Raw genomic sequence first — 5,917 nt, 5'->3', positions numbered from 1 at the left:
TGTCCATGTGTTGCTGTACAGCTTTATATTTTGGGCCAACAGGAATGGAAAAACAAACTGGGTAAAAAAAAAAAATCTCTATTTTCTATCTATATGAAGGAAGTGAATTGAGAAGTTATTGAATTCTGGCAGAATGCCTTTATTTACTGAAAGTCCATGTTTTTAAATTTAAAATCACATCTTTTTCCACCATCCCTTAAGAATTATGTATCCTTCAATAAGCTCTGATTGTAATGCGCCTTTTGAGTTGATTATTCCATGTTGACTGCTTAACCCTACAGACCAATCAGTCAGATCCCAATATTAATACAAAATCAAAACACTAGATTCCAGAGATTTGAAGTAAAAACAGAAAATGCTGGATCCCAACATTGGCTTGTGGCGTCACATGATTAGTGCAGACCAACCAGAGCAAATTGTTTTTCAGCTACTCTGATAGTTTGAAAAGGGCGGGGACTTCAGTTTAACTTCAGAACAGAGAGGTTAAAACAGTGAGATTTCAGGACAGAGGGGTTAAAACAGTGAGACTCAAGTAGGAGTAACGGGAAAATAAAAGCAAAGGTCCATATTCTATTTAGTTAAAATATGTCTGGGGAGCTCAATCCCGTGATTTGCACATCCTGTGCTATGTGGGAAATCCTAGATGCTCCTGGCGGTCTGGATGACCATGTGTGCAGGAGGTGCCTCCGACTGGAGCAACTCAAGCTCCGGGTTTAGGAGCTTGAGCGGCAGCTGGGGACACTACAGTGCATTCACGAGGCTGAGAGGTTTGTGGATAGCACGTTCCAGGATGTAGTCACAGCCCCCCCCTTCACCCCCTTCACCCAAGCTTAAGGAAGTGCAAACAGAGAGGAAATGGGTGACCGCCAGACAAGAAGGGGACCAGGCAGGTTGTGAGGGAATCCCCCGAGTGCATTTTGCTTGCAAACCGTTTTTTGGCCTTGGAAAATGGTGAGAATGAAGGTTCCTCTGTGGAGGCCAACCAGAGCCAAGGCCATGGCATTGTTGGTGGTCCAGCTGCTTAGGGGAGGAAGAAATGTAGAAGGGCAATATTGGTAGGGGATTCGTTAGCAAGGGGAGTAGACGGGCGCTTCTGCGGCCATAGAGATGACTCCAGGATGGTGTGTTGCCTCCCGGGTGCCAGGCTCAAGGGTGTCACGGAACGGCTGCAGGGCATTCTGAAGGGGGAAGGTGAACATCCAGAGGTCGTGGCCCATGTTGGGACCAATGACATAGGAAGAAAGAGAAATGAGGTCCTGTAAGCAGACTTTAGGGTGTTGGGTAGGAAATTGAAAAGCAGGACTTCAAAGGTAGTAATCTCTGGATTACTCCCAGTGCCACGCAGTAGTGAGTATAGGAACAGAAGGATAGAGCAGATGAGAGCTGGAGAGATGGTGCAGGAGGGAGGGCTTTAGATTCCTGGGGCATTGGAACCGTTCCTGGGGGAGGTGGGACCTGTATAAGTTGGATTACATCTGAACAGGAACGGGACCAACATCTTTGCGGGGAGGTTTGCTAATGCTGTTGGGGTGGATATAAACTAGATTAGCAGTGGGCGGGGGGGATTGGATCCTGAAAATAGCTCAGAGGGGAGAGAAGCTGAGATGGAATTCAAAGTTAAAACGCTAGTAAGTGAGTCTGGAGGGCAGAGGAAACATAGGCTAGATAAGAAAGAAGTGAGTTTAGCAAGGCTAAATGGAATATATATTTAATGCAAGGAGCCTGAGGAATAATACAGACGAGCAGAGTGCACAGATCGGCACGTGGGAGTATGATATCATAGCTATGACTGAAACTTGGCTAAAAGTAGGGCAGGATTGGCAGCTCAACATTCCTGGTTATAGGGTATTCAGACAAGAGGGGAATAGGGGGGTGGGGGTGGTCACAATATTGATCAAGGAATCAATTATAGTAGTGAGGAGGGATGGTATCTTGGAAGGATCATCAAATGAGGCAATATGGGTAGAAGTAAAAAAACAAAAGGGGCAAACACACTGTTGGGTGTGTACCATAGACCCCCCTAAACAGTCAGGGAGCGATAGAGGATCAAATATATAATCAAATTTCAGAGAAGTGTAAGAATAATGCAGTAATAGTAGGGGATTATAACTACCCAAATATTAACTGGGATAGTTTGTTTGCAAGGTAGGGAGGGAGCAAAATTCTTCAGCTGCATCCAGGAGAACTTTTTTAGCCAGTACGTAGAAAGCCCAACAAGGGACCTAATGTTCGTAAATGAGCCCAGGCAGCTGGAAGGCATATCATTTTGGAGATATTGACCATAACTCAGAAAGATTTAGGATAGTTATGGAAATGGATATGGTTGGGCCAGGAATAAAAGTTCTAAACTGGGGAAAGGCTAATTTTACTAAGATGAGATATGACTTGGCTCAAGTGGATTAGGGGTAGCTACTTACAGATAAAACTGTGTCAGAGCAGTGGGAGCCATTCAAGGAGGAAATAGCGAGAGTACAGGGCAAATGTGTTCCTGTAAAGACAAAGGGGGGAAACCAAGCCCAGAGAACCCGGGATGTCAATGGACATAAAGGTTAGGATTAAGATAAAAGAGAAGCTTAAGGCAGATACCAAGGGCTCAATACAACAGAGTCCCTAGAGGAGTATAAAAAGTGCAGGGGGGGGCACTTAAAAAGGAAATTAGGAAAGCTAAGAGAGTGCATGAGAAAGCATTGTTGTGTAGAATAAAGGAAAACACAAAGGGCTTTTTAAAAAATATATGAAGAGCAAGAGAATAACTAGGGAAAATGTAGGGCCAATTAGGGACCATAGAAGTAATCTGTGTGGGGACCCGGAAGACATGGGTACAGTCCTCAGTGAATACTTCGCATTGGTCTTCACAATGGAAAAGGACGACGCAGATATAAACATCAGGGTGGAGGACTGTGAAATACTAGAGGAAATTAACATAGACCGGAGGTACTAATGGGTTTAACAGCCTTTAGGTTGGATAAATCTGCAGGCCCAGATAAGATGTATCCCAGGCTGTTGAGAGAGGCAAGGGAAGAGATATCAGAAGCCCTGGCAGTAATTTTCAAATCCTCCCTGGTCACAGGTGAGGCGCCAGAGGACTGGAGGACTACTAACATTGTCCCATTATTAAAAACGGGAGGAAGGTATAGACCAGGAAATTACAGGCCAGTCAGTCTAACTTTGGTGGTGGGGAAGTTACTCGAAAGAATTCTGAGGGATAGAATATACCTGCACTTGGGGAGACATGAATTAATCAGGGATAGTCAGCATAGATTTGTTAAGGGAAGGTCATGTTTGACAAATTTGATCGAATTTTTTGAGGAGGTAACCAAGAGTGATGTTGAGGGTAATGCATTTGATGTGGTCTACATGGACTTTAGCAAGGCTTTTGATAAGATTCCTGATGGCAGACTGGTCAAGAAAGTAAGAGCCCATGGGATTCAAGGCAAAGTGGCACATTGGATCCAAAATTGGCTGAGAGGCAGGAAGCAGGAGGTGATGGTAGAGGGATGTTTGTGTGACTGGAAGTCTGTTTCCAGTGGGGTTCCGCTCGGTGCTGGGGCCCTTGCTGTTTGTGGTGTACATAAATGATTTGGACTTAAATGTAGGGGGTATGATCAAGAAGTTCGTGGATGATACGAAAATTGGTAGGGTGGTAAATAGTGAGGAGGATAACCGTAAACTGCAGGAGGATAACAATTGACTGGTCAGATGGGCAGAGCAGTGGCAAATGGAATTCAACCTGGAAAAGTGAGCTAATGCACTTGGGGAGGACTAACAAGGCAAGGGATTACACTATGAAGGGTTGGACCCTAGAAAGTATGGAAGATCAGACGGACCTTGGTGTACATATCCACAGATCCCTGGGGGCAGAAGGGCAGGTAGATAAGGTGGTTAAGAAGGCATATGGGATACTTGCCTTTATTAGCCGAGGCATAGAATACAAGAGCAGGGAGGTTATGCTGGAATCATATAAAACACTGGTTAGGCCACAACTGGAGTACTGTGTGCAGTTCTGGTCACCACATTATAGGAAGGATGTGATTGCACTGGAGTGGGTGCAGAGGAGATTTACCAGGATGCTGCATGGGCTGGAGGGTCTGAGCTATGAAGAAATATTGGATAGGCCGGGGTTGTTTTCCTTGGAGCAGCAAAGGTTGAGAGGGGACCTGATAGAGGTGTATAAGATTATGAGGGGCATAGATAGGGTGGATAGGAAGGCACTTTTTCCATTAGTAGATGGGTCAATAACCATGGGGCATAGATTTAAGGTAAGAGGTAGAAGGCTAAGAGGGGAGTTGAGAAGAAGTGTTTTCATCCAGAGGGTGGTGGGAGTCTGGAACTCACTGCCTGAAAGGGTGGTTGAGTTAGAAACTCTCATAACATTTGAGAAGTATTTAGATATTCACTTGCATTGCCATAGCCTCCAGGGCTATGGGCCAAGTGCTGGAAAATGGGATTAGTGTTGTCAGATATTTGTTGACCAGCGCAGACACGATGGGCTGAATGGCCTCCTTCTGTGCTGTAAACATCTATAATTCCTCAAGTTCCTCTGTGCTCCTTTCGGAATGCTTCAGCTCTGCTGCACTCTCGTTTGAGACCCACTCCAAGTAAAGTGGCTTTGCTTCCTCACCCAATCCCACTCTTAGTCTTCCAGCTCCTCTCTTCCCCTGAGCCTATGTGACCAATGTTAACCCTGTTCAAGCCAGCCTCCTCCTTCCTGGAGGCAATAGTTGGAAGGTTGTTGGGTGACCACATCAATGTTAAATTAGCTGCACAGTTCACTTCTTTCTATATGCACACTGATAGTGAGCAGATTGGAGGTCTTGTTAGCAGTTGCTTATGAAAAAATCTTTTGAATAAGAATTAATTGGATATGTATTTTGAATTACTGTGCCCTCTTACCTCAATATTCTTCATATCTCAAAAGAGCTGATTCCTGCTTTGGTTCAATTGTATGCGTGAGCAGCTGGTGCCCAATTTGTGATCTGGGCTTTCGCCCCACTAAGTTCCTATGCCCCAGCCCCGAAGAGGAAAATCTACCCCAGGGTCGTTGGCTGACTTTGCTGTGGAATCATTACAATTGAGCTCAATTCTGTCCTTGGCCAAGGTATATAAAAAAATGCATGTTTATTGGCAGGGAATTCTTTAAATTAATTTTTTGATTACACCTCAAGTGCCTTTGGAAGATGTTTTTAATGTCTATATGAATGCAAGTTATTGTTGAATCATTCGATGAGGATCAGGATCAAAACATGTGCCTGATTTTTCTCTTCTCCTTCACCTGAGATAGTGTAGATAATTGTCGACTCCAAACTGTTTCCTTGGCTGAGATCCATCAGCTCAGCACTGACCAGGGATCGAATCATACATAAATATTTGAAAGCTGAAATGCCAATTGTAAAAAGATGCATGACTAATAAATAGGAATTTCATCCAAGCTTAGAAAAACAATCCTTTGGGGGAACCTTGCGTTTCCAGCAGCCTATGCCTCACAGAACAGAAATAATTTGATAGAAATTAAGAGACTGATGGAATTTTCTGAGCTTATTGAAAACCAATGATGGGTACATTTGTTAAATAAACTGATGGAATTAAACATCTTTCATACTCCCACTGCAACGATTAGCAGCAATTACTGACCTTGGTTCACTGAATTGGTACCTGCTGGAGTTTTACATGAGATCTTCTTTGAGAAAAGAAATGGCAGCAAATCCTTGTTTGATGTGGCTGAGGAGCTTACTGTGATGAATAGGGAGTTTTATCTGCTTTCAAAATGATTAGAACATCTTTTAATATCTATTTATAAGAAGTTGGCCATGTTAAATTTATCTTGGTGCAACTTCTACTCTAGTTGAATATACAAAATCGATCCAAGAAATTTAGAAATGAGCTGCAATGAGACAGGATATTTTCTTCATTAATATCT

Source organism: Cetorhinus maximus, chromosome 12, assembly GCF_964194155.1.
Source record: "Cetorhinus maximus chromosome 12, sCetMax3.hap1.1, whole genome shotgun sequence".
NCBI lineage: Eukaryota > Metazoa > Chordata > Chondrichthyes > Lamniformes > Cetorhinidae > Cetorhinus > Cetorhinus maximus.
The sequence above is the reverse complement of the archived record's forward strand: the minus strand, read 5'-3'. Positions refer to the sequence as shown.